Source organism: Ochotona princeps, chromosome 21, assembly GCF_030435755.1.
Source record: "Ochotona princeps isolate mOchPri1 chromosome 21, mOchPri1.hap1, whole genome shotgun sequence".
NCBI lineage: Eukaryota > Metazoa > Chordata > Mammalia > Lagomorpha > Ochotonidae > Ochotona > Ochotona princeps.
In genome coordinates this window covers 28754106-28767657 of record NC_080852.1, presented here as the reverse complement: position 1 = coordinate 28767657, position 13552 = coordinate 28754106, and the positions used below count along the sequence as shown (strand labels likewise).

The 13552-nt window shown below is 48.8% G+C and overlaps 1 protein-coding gene across 4 annotated transcripts in view; it reads left to right on the top strand.

Moving 5' to 3' along the window:
* The first annotated feature begins 12 nt into the window (after positions 1 to 12).
* ZDHHC3 (zinc finger DHHC-type palmitoyltransferase 3) overlaps positions 13 to 13552 on the top strand; it is a 50380-nt gene continuing 36840 nt past the window's right edge. For 2 of the 4 annotated variants that reach the window (XM_004581402.2, XM_058678803.1), the window contains exon 1: positions 15 to 243. The gene's annotated coding sequence lies outside the window, so the exon portion shown is untranslated. Of the gene's footprint in view, positions 244 to 5974; positions 6242 to 13552 lie in introns of those variants that run through there. The other 2 variants (XM_058678802.1, XM_012925897.2) reach the window with 2 other exon arrangements.

Here is a 13552-nt window from a genome sequence, read left to right as displayed (position 1 = left end):
GTCATCAGCCTGCGCGGCGGCCGCTCTCCTGAAGCTGCCGCGGCCGCCGCCACCGCCGGGAGCTCCATGGGCTTCTCCTGCGCGCCGCCCCGTGTCTGGCCGCGTCCAGGGAACCGCGGCGCCGGGTGCCGGGGAGTCATCGCTGCAGCCCGAGGCGGGATCCCGGGTCGGGGACTGCAGAGGGAGGAGGCGGCGGGAGCCCCACCGGGGGCCTGGGACTGGGGAACTGCCTCCGGCTTCACGGTCAGTTTGGGAGTGGAAACTGGGGTTTGGCTTGAGGAAGCTGGGGTGAGGCGAGGGGCCCGGGGCTGAGGGGACTGGGCGGTGGGAGAGGCGCGCGGTGCAGTTTTCTCAGAGTTGGAAGTCGAAAGAGAGAGGAGAGCGCGCCCCGAGCGAGGGGAGGCGGGTGTCGTGATTGGCGGGGTGTGGGGGGGGCTTCTGCTCGCTCCCCCTCCCGCTTCCCCGGTCCTAGGAATGGTTGGAGGAGAGAGGGGGAAAAAGGCTTGGAAGCTCTGTTTCTAGGTCATTCTCAAGAGGAAGGGTCTGTGGCGGGGAGGAGGGGGTCCCGGGGCGTCTCCACCCCAGGAGGACTTTTGTTCTCTCCTTCCTCCTGAAGGAGCGCGCTGACCTAGGACCTTGCACGGTCTCTTTCCACCTGGGGCGGCCGCCAGAGCCTACTCCTAAAGACCGTGTAAGGGAAGGGTTGTTGGTCCTTCTCCCCCCTCCCCCTGCGCTTCCCAGCGGGGACTCCTTGCCTAAATGGGGGGTGAGCGCTGGGAGCTGTAGCCGGCTGCCTGGAAGAAGGGAGGGGAAAGAAAATTTTTTTTTTCCTTAAAGCCGGCCCCTGCAGTAGCCGAGTGGGACGAGAGGTAGTGGGCTTTGTCTGTCTCCAGAGGATACCGGCAAGGTGAAGTTGCGGGTCACAGAGGAATTCATCCAGGCAGGGGCACGCAGGGTCCCCCTGCAGGTTATCAAGCAGTCACGCGGGTATAAAAACGGGGAGCAAGCGAGCAAGCCCAAGCTGACTGAAGTTAGAGGGCAGTCTGGCGCCCTTTGCGTCAGTCCTACCTCGGAGGGGCCTCCCGCTTCTCAAAAGCGAAAGTGACTTTGAGGCAACAAATTATGGTTAATGTTTTTCAGATGATAGCTTCAAGTACTGACTCTCTTGGGAACCTACTAGGAATGAGCTTTGTGCTAGTGTTGGAGGACTTAGGCACGTGAAACGCCACCTGCTACCCACACAGGCCACAGTCCTGGGCAAAGGGGAAGGCTCCAGGGTGAACAGTACCCCAGAGCTGTGGCGGGAATATCTGGGGGGAAGTGAGGCATTGGGAGGCGCTATGAGAAAGGGTTCTAAGAGGAAGTGCCTGCCCACGTTGCGTTTTTTGGTTCTTGTGTTTGTCCCAAAGTGTTCATCTCCAAAGTGGATGGGTCACGATCCTTACTAGACTGGACTCGGTTCCCTCCTGGTGCCTCCACGTGGTTCCCTGCAGATGCTCCTGGGGAAAAAAGACTTTTTGTGGGGTTGGGCTTTGCCTTCCAGTTCAACTGGGAGAGGTGAAGCCGCAAGGGCTCCCTCCCTAATGAAGACACAGAACCCCACCTGTGGTGGCCCAGCAACACCTGTGTGTGTGGCTGGGCGACTGCACACTTCAGGAGAACAAGAGACGGCATGTGTTAGAAGTGGCACTTCGAGAGACCCTGGACATGGGAGCGTAGTGGCTGGCAGGTTTAGGGATTGAGGCTTTAAAATGGATAGGGTATGCCTGGCGCATGAAAGACTGCAGAAGGCTTGTAAAAGCACTGAGTTCGTCCCTACTGAGGCAACCACAAGTAGGACTAGAGAGTCAATAACTCTAGCAGGCAATTTTTAAATTGATAATTTTATACAGCCCACAAATCTTATAAATATCCAAATGGCTCTTGGCAACAGAAAGCTTGTTCACCCCTGATTTTAAATGAGACAGCAAGTTGGCACCTCAGAATGGACACAGGGAAGCCTGACTTTGGATACACTGGAGGCCTCTTTATCTAAAAACCGTTTGATGTGTGTTTTAAAATGAAGAACATGTATTTGAATTGTTCCTCTGTGAATGGGCAAAAGATTCCCTGGCTGAACAAGGGTCAACAGGATTTTCCAAGTGTGATGTGTGTTGTATTAGGCCAGATGGTAGGAAAAGTGTAAATAGTGGAATGTTTGTTTTAAATTCTCTGTAAAAACAGTGATGCCTTCACTTAATCTTTTCTGTTGAAATATTGACTGACCATTTTTTATCACCTATGTTGCGGTATAATATCAAGATACATATGTGTGTGAATATATATATTTAAGATTTATTTTTCTTGGAAAGTCAGATTTACAGAGAGGAAATAAAGATCTTCTGTCCGCTGATTTACTCCCTAACTGGCTGCAACGGCCACAGCTGAGCGGATCTGGAGCCAGGAGCTTCTAGATTTCCCCCATGGGTACAGGGTACCAAGACCCTGGGCTGTCCTCCACTGCTTTCCCACGTCATAGGCAGGAAGCTGGGTGTGAAATGGGGCAGCTGGAACACAAACTGTTGCCCATGGTGCTCATGTAGGATCACAGCACATGCAAAACAAGGACTTTAGCCACTAGGCTACCATGCTGTGTCCACGATATTTTTAAAACTCACAAGTTTGGAGTTCTCTGTGATTGCCAGAAACATCAAGAAGCCGAAGATGGTGCATTATTCCATTAAATTATTGTCCCGTCAGAGTTTCTTGGGGGGGGGGGGCATGCTATTTTGTAGGTCTGTACTCTTAATTTTCTTTGTATAGTGCTTATTTGCCGAGTTTTGCTATGTAGCCCTTTACAAAGCTTAGTCCTAAAAGAACCTTGTACAGTCTCCTCCCAGGCTCCATTTTGTGTACCAGAGTATTTAAGGAAGGAGGCCCATGTTGCGGGATTGACAACTGCCCTATGAACTATGGTTTTAACTCCAAAAGTGACGAGTCAATTTAAACATTGGGCCTACATCCCTTGAATCCTTTCTCTAGAGGAACACGGGATGCGATGCTGGTGGAAAGTACATGTGTCTGGTTCAGCAGAAACTTAATAGACAGGAAAGCAGAATAGAGCTTAACTTCAGGTAGCCAAGGAAAGGTCCCTAAACGGCAAAGAGAGCCGCTAGATCCAGTGTGGACCGTTGGTTGGCATGTGTGGCGAGCCAGGTTCCAGTCATGTGCCGTACGCCCAGAGCTGGTTTCTGTAAGCTCTCCAGACAGTTCAAAAGTATTTGCATGCCTGTGAGTCCCTAAGTCTACCCTGAGCCTAAAGAGATAGGAAAGCCAAACAGCACCTGTCTAACAGGAGTTTAGGATTTATTATTGGGATCCCAGGCTCTTGACCTAATGCATGAACAAGACAATAAAGTGCAATAAAATGCTTAGTTGAAATGTGATGATTAGAAGAGAGGCCAACAGCATATAATAAGGTGCTAATTGTACAGGCCCAGGGAGCCAGTGTTAAGAGGTGGAGGGCAAGTGTTAGCCTGGAGCTGGCAACAGTAGCGTTATGGAGGTGGAGTAAATCTGTTCCACCTAGCTTTGGTTAATTAAAGCAATAAAAGCAGTTAGGGAAGCGTGTGCTTCCAGGCAGTGCTCTGAGTGTGTGGTGCTGAAGTGGCAGAGAGGTCTTCAAAATCCAGCAGGGGATATTTTACTCCCAGTCTGTAGCAAGTTTTGAGCCTTTTCTCTGCGTTTTTACTGTTGGCCCAGTGCCCTAGAAAAGCACAAAGTGAGCTACCGTTTTCCCTGTAGGTCTGTTTCCTTTAAACACTTTGAATGTCCTCCCTGTACCTTGTCTTAAAACTAGATAGAAGTAAATGGCTGTGACTTGGCCAACATGTCTGTCTTGCTGGAGACAGTCTACCGGGGATTGAAGTGACAGAGAAACAGTGCAGTCCCCTGGGTGAAGGGTCTTCTGGTGTTGCATTATGAGAGGGTGACAGGGTATCTAATTAGGCAATGTATGTATGAAACAAAAGGGGTCACATTATCCTGATTACCAAATCCAGAAATATCTAAACACGTACACATCCTGTTACCTATGAAAAGCAGAAGAGTAGGAAGTAGAAAGGAAAGGGTGATGCCTCAATAGTGACCTGTTTCATAGGAGGCGGAGCTAATGCCAGGTTGCCTTTAGTTCCTTTCAGCGTATTTTAATCGTTAGCTTTCCTATTTGGAATCAGATTTCCAGAGACAAGTGGCCGGATCATTCCCAGCTGTCAGTTGTGAGTGTGTGTCTTAACTCAGTCATGCACCCCAGCACACCTGAAGTGCTAGTGGAATTCCCTCTGTGTGGTCTCCTCCCCTCCGCTGCCTCCGCAGCTTCCGCAGCTGGAGAGACTTGGCAATGGAACTCTGCCAGAGACCTGACCATCTCCTGTTCAGGGTCAGTTGGAATGGAATGCCTTCCCAGAGATCAGCTTCTTGCCCAAGCCAGGTGAGCCTCATGGGCCACAAATGCTTCTGACCACAATGTGTGGCAGCACATCTTGGTCTTGGTTTGTAAAAAGTGTAAGTTTCTGAACCAAGCCATAGTAGCAGAAAGTCCAGAAAGACAGGTTGGTTAGGAAGATAATGATCAATAGTGCAGGAAGGACTGAGCTGCTGGGCCGAAGAGGCAGGCTTTGCCACTTCCTTGCTTTGTGACTGAGCCAGTCAGTTAACCTCTCCAAGCCTCATCTCTTGCAAAAATGAGAACCTGGCCAGGTTGTAAAACTCAGAATAGATCTTGGCTATGAATATATTTACATATTGAGAAACAGCAATATTTATCTTTAGATTTTCATTCACCACTCCGTAATGTTTGACATATTTTGACCATGCTTTTTCTTTTAGAAAAAAAAATATTTTTATTGGGAAGGCAGGTTTGCAGAGAGAAACACAGCTCTTCTATCCACTGGTTCACTCCCCAATAACCACAACTGCCAGAGCTGAGCCAACCCAAAGCCAGTAGTTTGTTCCCATGAACAAAGTCCCGAGGGCTTGAGCTATCCTCTGCTGCTGTCCCAGGCTATAAGCAGCGAGGTGGATTGGAAGTGGAGCAGCTGGGACACAAACGAGTGCCCATCTAGGCTACTGGCCCCTCGGGTGGAGCCTCAGCTTGTTATAGCTCAGCGTTGGTCCCGACAGAGCTTGTTCTCTTCTGAAGAAAAGCTTCAATGAGTGGGCAAAAGGAAATTGCAGCTCCATGCCATCCTTGACTTAGAGGAGGCGGGAATGAACATGGTGAACGTATTCAGGACAGCTGCTAACAGGGATGGCGACTGACGGTTTGCTTCTGAGTACATTAGCAAGGACAGAGTCAGAGAAACTAAGAGCTGTCAGTATAGGTCTAAAATCTAAACAGAAATTAAGAAATTTGGATTAGCTCTTGAGAACAGCCCATCAAAGGACCTTAACAATGAACTTGGTGTTTCCCTTTGTTTTATATAATGAGGGAACCAAGGCGCAGGGAAGAGAACTGCCTGTTGATGGTGAGGCTAGTGAGTTTCAGGGTTCTGGCCTTTCGGCTCCATTGCCAAGTGTTTCATTTAGCATCAGTTTCTCATCTATTGCTGAAGGCCTCCTGCAGGTGCCAGACACCCCTCACCTTGTAGGTAGAGGCTGTGTTCTTGTAGCATATGCTACCACCTAAATCTTAGCATTCCAGGCTGTAACCTTGTGTCGCCACTTAGCAGTATGTGCAACCTGGGGGAGCAGCAGAGACCTGAATGCCGCATGGCTCCCTTTCTCGGCGCCTGATAGCGTTCTCTCTCCCTCCACTGTTCTTTCACAGCCCTCTAAGCACTTCTGCCATTAGCCCCTAGGAAAAGCCAGGCTCTGGCCTGGGTGATGTCACAGTAGTGGCTACAGGTCTGCCCATGGCACAATGTGGGGCAAATGCCATTTGCAACACCCTCAGGTGGGAACCTCTGGTGGTCGGTCTCTGCCTAGCATGGGTGGGCTTTCTTTAAGGAAAAGCAGCGTCTTGCAGTTGGGTACTTGGCCCCACAGGAAGTCTTTCAACAGCAGAAGGAGATTTTAGGAAACCAATCTTAAGGTGACTCTCCTGGCGGAGGCTTCCTAGTTTTCCAGCCTGCTAAGTTAGGAGGATCAGCCAGGGCTCCTCCACCCTAAGAGTCCAAAATGCGGACATTCAGGCCTGTGACCTCTGAATGCCGCCCAGTAGCACCATCTCTGCATAGCCATGTGTGAGCAAGATAGCTAAACTGTAAGTACCCCAGGGTCACTGGTGGAAACCTCAGCATCCCTTCCTCTTTGTTTTCTAGCTAATAGAAAAAAATGGAATGGTTGTAGTAATAAATAGTTAACAGAAGGCTCCGGTGGTAGGAGCAGGCTCTGGTGATATGTCCTGTCTGCACCACTTCCTGGAAAGATTAATTTAGGCAAATCCATGCTCCAATTGTGCAAGATAGAGTAGATGTGCAGAGGAAACAGGATGAAGCTTGTCTGCAGTGTAGGCCAGGGCGGGGGGGTTGGGATGGTAGACATTCTAAGAGTCAGGGCCCCACCCAACACCACGCATGCTTGGGATGGGAGCACCAGTCGAGCAAAGTGTCCAGCTTGGGACCTTCGCTGAGAGCCAGAAGGCAGTATGCCAGTTCAGTGTCGCATGAGATCATGCTCTCGGTTACATAGGGTTTCATGAGCTGTGAGCGGGACACACTCATTGACAATTATTTAGTAGAGCTGAAACAATAATTAATTGTTGCCTTTATGAAGAGTTTGCTCCTGGGTTATTAGCTTCTTGAAAGGCGTGCATGCTGGGTGATGGCAGGATTTCAGCTAATTAAACTGTGCAGGAGGTGTCATTTACTTAGAGCAAGCTAGCCCCTCTAAACATGTTGTGAAAGACCTGGTGACTCCTTGAACTTAATTTCTTTACTTTGTCGAACAAGCTGGTCTGGAGTTGGGAAGACATCAGCTGGTCCTCACAGGCTCTTTGCAGAGAGCTGTAGTTTATGTGTGTGAGGAAGCCTGGTGTCGCACTCTATGAGCAAGGCATCAGAGGTGATATGACTACTGGAAGAAGGAGTGCTCCATTTTTTTCCCTCCTAGGAGCTGGTGGAAGGAAAACTTGCTTAGATTTCACTTCTAAAGTTTTAACAAAGAGTCATAGAAATTATGTCTAGTTTTGTCCCCTTGCTTTGGACATGAAAATGCCAAAGCGTAATTGGAGTGATTTCTGCTGAAAGCCGGTGAGGGAGGAAGAAGTGGAACTTGTGTTTTCCCTACCCCTGTCAGCACTGCGGTCTCGGGGCAGTCCCTGATGGCTAGTAGAGTTGTGTGTGAATCCTGGCTCCACCATGGCCTGGCTGTGCCTGACCTTGAAATTCTTACCCCAAGCCTCTGAGTGTCCTCTTTCCACCTGGGCAGCAGAGGATAGAAGTGCTGTGCTGGGCTTAAGCTTAATGGGGAACCAGTTGGTGCCCAGCTCTATCTTATCTAAAACTTTGTCATTGTAATATATGCTAGTAGAGCATGTTATGCATATTTGTGGCCTGCTGATCTCCCAACCTTTTCAACATGTTTGTGGGTGTGTGTATATATATTTTATTTAATATTTTTCATTTGGAAATCAGGGTTATAGAGAGAGATCTTCATCCACTGGTTCACTGCAGATGGCCACAGCAACCAGGACTGGCCAAGCAGAAGCCAGGAGTCAGGAGCTTCTTCTAGATCGCACATGGGCGGTGGGAGGCCAAGCACCTGTGTTGCCTGCTGCTTTCCCAGGCCGTTAGCAGAAAGGGGATTGGAAGTGAAGAAGTCGAGGTGTGAACTGGTGCTCATATGAGACGCTCACTTTGTAGGTAGTGCAACAATATTACCCCCAACTGGGTATATTTTTAAATAGATCTATAATACCACGAGGGTTAAAATAGCCAGTTGTAGTGAAATAGTCTGTAGTTAGTAAGCCGAGAAACTGTTAGTCTCCATGAGCTCCATCCCAGCTTTTGTTTCTGAAAGGTCAGTGTTGGGAGTGTGAGTATGTCCATGAGTGGGGTTTATGAGAAAGTGACTGGTCCTGGGCAAGAAGGAAATCTAGCTTCCTAACTACTTCCTATTTCTTGAATCTGCATAGGCTTCTTATCCTCCCCACTTTGTGTTGAAGCTCGAGTGTGACAGAAACAAGCTGTGTAGGCCGGAAGAGGGAGACCGGCGCAGACAGTGGGAAGAGCCTGGGAGGCGGGCGGGTGCTGCCTGCCTGAGCGCCTGCCTGGCTGGCACCTGTGACTCACATGATAAGGGCCTTCCCTCCAGCACACTTTGAACCACACCCTTACCTTGCAGAAGTGTGGTGACTCACCAAGTTTTCTCTTGAAGTATCTCAAACATAGTGATTCATGGTTCATTCTTTGTATTTGTGGAAACCCTCTAAAAGTGGGCATAAGTTTTGCAATCCTTTTGGTTCCTTATACAAAGTAAAATAATTGTAACTCAGAAAAATTGATTTTCGGTTTGACCCAATTCATCTCTAAAGCTTCTAGAGCCATTTTTGAAGTGCAGGGTTGCTTGTGAATATCGTGCATTTTGAGCCTGTCATTCTGCTAGGTAAGAAGTCCAGAAAGCAGCAAGTGCCATATTAGGACAGAACAGTTTCCACCATAGCAGGCTTGTGTATTCATTAGAGTGGATCTCAGTTGAGAGTTATGCGCTCCCCTCTTTAAGTTGATGTCTTAAATGATTGTTTAAAGGTAGACTAAGTTATTTAGCAGTGGTACGAATTAGTTTAATGGTGGCATTCAATGCTTAGTGCAAGTTTAAGAGGATATCAGACCCCAGGAGCAGTTCAAAATAATGCTGAATTTCTTTTCTTTTTTTTTTTTTTAACATTTATTTTATTTTTATTGGAAAGGCAGATTTACAGAGAGAAGGAGAGATAGAAAGATCTTCTGTCCCCTGGTTCATTCCCCCAAGTGGCTGCAACAGCTGGAGCTGAGCTGGTCTGAAACCAGGAATCTAGAGCTTCTTCAGGATCTCCCATGTGGGTGTAGGATCCCAAGGCTTTGGGCCATCCTCGACTGCCTTCCCAGGCCACAGGCAGGGGGCTGGATGGGAAGTGGAGCAGCCAGGACATGAACCAGCACCCATATGGGATCCTGGTGTGTGCAAGGCAAGGATTCAGCTACTGAGCCATTGTGCCGGGCTCAGTAATACTGAATTTCTTAAAATGTTACATGTGCAGTTGAAGCCTTTAAGAATTTCTGCCAAGCATGCTGGTGTCCGTGACATCTGGTAAGGAGATGATTAGGTTGAATTTTGGGAGCTGCTGCTGTGGTGCAGTGAGTTAAGTTACCACTTGTGAAGCCAGGATCCTGTATCAGAAGGACGGTTTGAGTTTTGGCTGCTTGGCTTTTTTTTTTTTTTTTAAAGATTTATTTTTATATGAAAGGTATATTTACAGAGAAATGAGAGGTAGAAAGAAGATCTTCTATTCACAAGGGCTGGAGCTGAGCCATCCAAAGCCAGGAGACAGGAGCTTCTCCCGGGTTGACTTTATGAGTATGAGTCCCAAGGACTTGGGCTATCTTCTGCTGCTTTCTCAGGCTCTAAACAGGGAACTGGATTGAAAGTGGAGCAACTGGGACACGAACCAGCACCCATATGGTGGTGCTGGTGACTCTGTGTGTAGGATTAGCCTGTTGAGCCACAGTACTGGCTGCAGGCTGCTTCACTTCACGTCAAGTCATGCTCCTGGGAAGGAAGCAGGTGATGGTCCATACATTTGGGCCTCTGCCATCACATGGGAGGACTAGATGGACTTCTTGACTTCTGGCTTCTGCCTGAACCAGCTCCCATTAGAGGAGTGAAAGAACTAATGGAAGATCTTTGTCACTTTGCCTTTTTTTTTTTTAATTTTTTAGATTTTATTTATTTGAAAGCTGATTACGATGAGACAGATCTTCCAGCCCAAAACTAGAAGCCTGGAATTCCATCCAGGCCTCCCATGTGGGTATTTGGGCCATCCTTCACTGCCTTTGTAGGTGCATTAGCTGGGAGCTGGAGTGAAAGTGGAGCAGCCACAACTTGAACCTGTACCTACAGGGGATCCCAGTATTGCAGACAGCAGCTTAAACTGTTATGTCATAGCATTGGCCCTCATTCTTGCCTTTCAAAATGAATGGATAAATTTATGTTTTATTTACTTGAAAGACTGACAGAGGGAAGAGACCAAAGAGAAATCTCCCACTCTAAATGGCCGCAATGGTCTGGAGTTGAGTTAAGCCAATCTGGAGCCTGGATCTCCCACATATGTGCAAGGGCCTAAGGACTTGAGCCATCATCCAGTGATCTGGAGGGATGCTGGTTCCACAAGAAGAGGCACCTAATACACCATGGTGCCAGTTCCCTAAATAAATCTTTAAAAAGGCAATTAAAGGGCTGGTGCCATGGTTAAGCCTTTGCCTATGATGCCTGCATCCTTTATGGGCGCTGGTTCATGTCCCAGCTGTTCCACTTTGACTGCAGCTCTCTGCTAATGGGCTGGGAAAGTAGTGTAGGATGGCCTAAAGCCTTGGGTTCCCTGCACACACAATGGAGACCCATAAGAAGATCCTGGCTCCTAGCTTCAGACCAGTCTTTAAGGCTGTTTTGGGGGAGTGAAGCTCTCTTCCTTTCTGTGCCTTTCAAGTAAAATAAATCTTTAAAAAAAGAGAGAGAAATAGCCCTTACTAAGTGCTTTGAGATGGTTCAATGGATTTTATATTAGAGCTGGCTAAACTGCTCCAAGACCAGCTTTGGATCTTGTCTCATGAAGGCAGATGAAGTATGGAGTATTCTCCATCAGAGGACCAGGGGTTCTTGGGGCACCTACCCAATTGAAAACTGGTGTTTGATGGTTTTAATACATGTAGTACAGAACTTCGATGTGTGAGTCAGTCCCCAAGGCATCGCCTGTGAGTTGTTGTTAGAATATGACAGACTTTAGGGATTCACCTTCACTCACCAAATGATGATTAGCTCTAGACACTGTAGCTGGATTCTGCCCATTGCTAACAGTTGGCTGTCATCCAAGCCAGAAGTCTGGGCTAGCTGACTTGCCGATGGGCCACAGTGGGATGAGCCTGCTGAGATGGTGCAGCCAGCAGTGTTCTCAGACTAGCTGCCCCGCCACGGGCAGGCCACTTGGGAATAGAATGAGAAGTGATATGCCTGCAGCTGACCCAGCTGCCTAGTAGCCCTTGAGGCTCATGGGGCCCCAGGCTGAATACATTGACATTTGTCTGGATTAGTGGGAAGACATATTTATGCTTAGATGTAGCATAGCATGTTTTATATAGATATAGAGATAATACACTGGACTAGAACCACAATTTTTTGTTGTTGCTGTTACTGTTTAGTAAATTAGTACTAACGGAGTCATTTCTTGATTTGTGGCTTCTGAAACTCTAGGGAGGAAGACTTACAGGTTTTACTTTAGACTTAGCACATTGTCCCCTCCCCAAGCTCAGGCCGTCACTCTGACCTGCATCTTCCCATCTTCCCCAGCTCTAGAAAGCTCCAGAACCCTTCTGTTGCAGAATCCTTCCTTCCCACCAAGGTTCGGTCCCTTTGCCCTTCTGAGCCTCTTGTCAGGTTAGAGAATTGCATCAGACATGGGTTACCAGCATGGAGAAGCTCGTTCTTATTACTGCTAAAAACTCTTAGCTGAAAGTATAGTGTAGATTACCAAAATGAATGACAGAATGATCATGGTTCTTGGTCTTTGCTTGGAAAACTGGGGTGGAGAACGTCTGGTCTAATGGTCCCATAGGGCCCACAAGTCATTTGTTCTGGCTCTGCCACAGCAACCACAGGTGGGACTCAAGATCCAATAAACTATAGCAGACTGTTTTAAGTTGGTAAATTTGTGTGATCCACAGATGATGGTGTAAATATTTAACTGTTCCTTAACAAAAAAGATTCCCCACTCCTGCTTTAGAGGAACAGAAAGCTTAGGATCAACCCCTGGGCTCGTGGGCCTCCACGCTGAGCCCTCACCTGAGTCACCACCAGAGTGGCTTGTTTACCGTGGTGATATGATACCCGCACAACTTTTCCTCAGAAACTTCAGGGGCTTGCCAAATCCTCCAGGGTGAAATCCCAACTCTGGAGTTCCAAGATTCTAAAACTTACCAACCTACCCTTAAAACTTCTTCCTGGTCCCACTCCTAACTTCCCAGCAAAGTCGTGCAGCCATCGCTGGACGTGCAGGCATCCTCGCCATACCACTGCGTGGGTGGCCCCTTGGCCTTTATCTGAGCCACCCAGATGCCATGCTTCCCAAGTCTTCTCTGGGGAAGAGTCCCTCTCACTTCCTGGTGGTTGTATTAGCACTGTCTGCCTTTTTTGATGTGCTGTTCTGCCAGTCACAGTGTCAGCAGTCTCGTACGGGTGTCTGGACAGATACCCAGTTACAGAGATAAAAACATGAGGCCTCCAGGTTGGCAGAGAAAAGCAAATATGACTAGAGTTTCCCAGGTTGGGAAGGGCAGGTGGGAGTGGCAGAACCTGAACAGGGTAGCACATGTGTTGTCCTCATCGTCCCTGAGGCATGGGCCCTGCACACTTCCTTGTTTTTTTTTTTTTAAAGATTTTTATTATTATTGGAAAGCCGGATATACAGAGAGGAGGAGAGACAGAGAGGAAGATCTTGCATCTGTTGTTTCACTCCCCAAGTGAGCCGCAATGGGCCGGTGCGCGCCGATCCGAAGCCGGGAACCTGGAACCTCCTCCGGGTCTCCCACGCGGGTGCAGGGTCCCAAAGCCTTGGGCCGTCCTCCACTGCTTACCCAGGCCACAAGCAGGGAGCTGGATGGGAAGTGGAGCTTCCGGGATTAGAACCGGCACCCATATGGGATCCCGGGGCTTTCAAGGCGAGGACTTTAGCCACTAGGTCACGCCACCGGGCCCCTGCTTGCTCTCTAAAGGCTCCTTCACTGAACTCAGACACTGGGGAGCTGCCACTCAAAACAAGGAAGTGTGGGGCCCGGCGGCGTGGCCTAGCGACTAAAGTCCTCGCCTTGAAAGCCCCGGGATCCCATATGGGCGCCGGTTCTAATCCCAGCAGCTCCACTTCCCATCCAGCTCCCTGTTTGTGGCCTGGGAAAGCAGTCGAGAGCAAGCAGGGCAAGGTGATGGGGTTTGGGGCCGGGTAGGGGTGAGTGGAGGAGGCAGGAGCTGGCTGGTGTCAGGCGTATTGGGGTTTGGGCTCCGCCATTCTCTTTGTGGACCCAGCCCCTCAGCAGCAAGGACTCGTGTGGGGAGATGGGTCCTTGGTGAGAGCTCCTGCTTAACTCTAAGAACTGCAGTTTCTCCAGCTGAAACAGAGAAGGGAAAGGAGTCTCTCTTTTTCTTGTTGGGGGCAAGGTGAAGGGAACATGAGCAGTTTGTTTCGGGGAGAGCCGCCCCCCCCCCTTATTTCTCAGGTTTTGAGTTGGGACTATGGGACAGATCTTTACTGGAGAAGTAATATGGCTGCACCTTTTCCCAGCTCACAGGCTGTCACTCACTAGTGGGGGTGTTGGGAAAACGTAGTTTC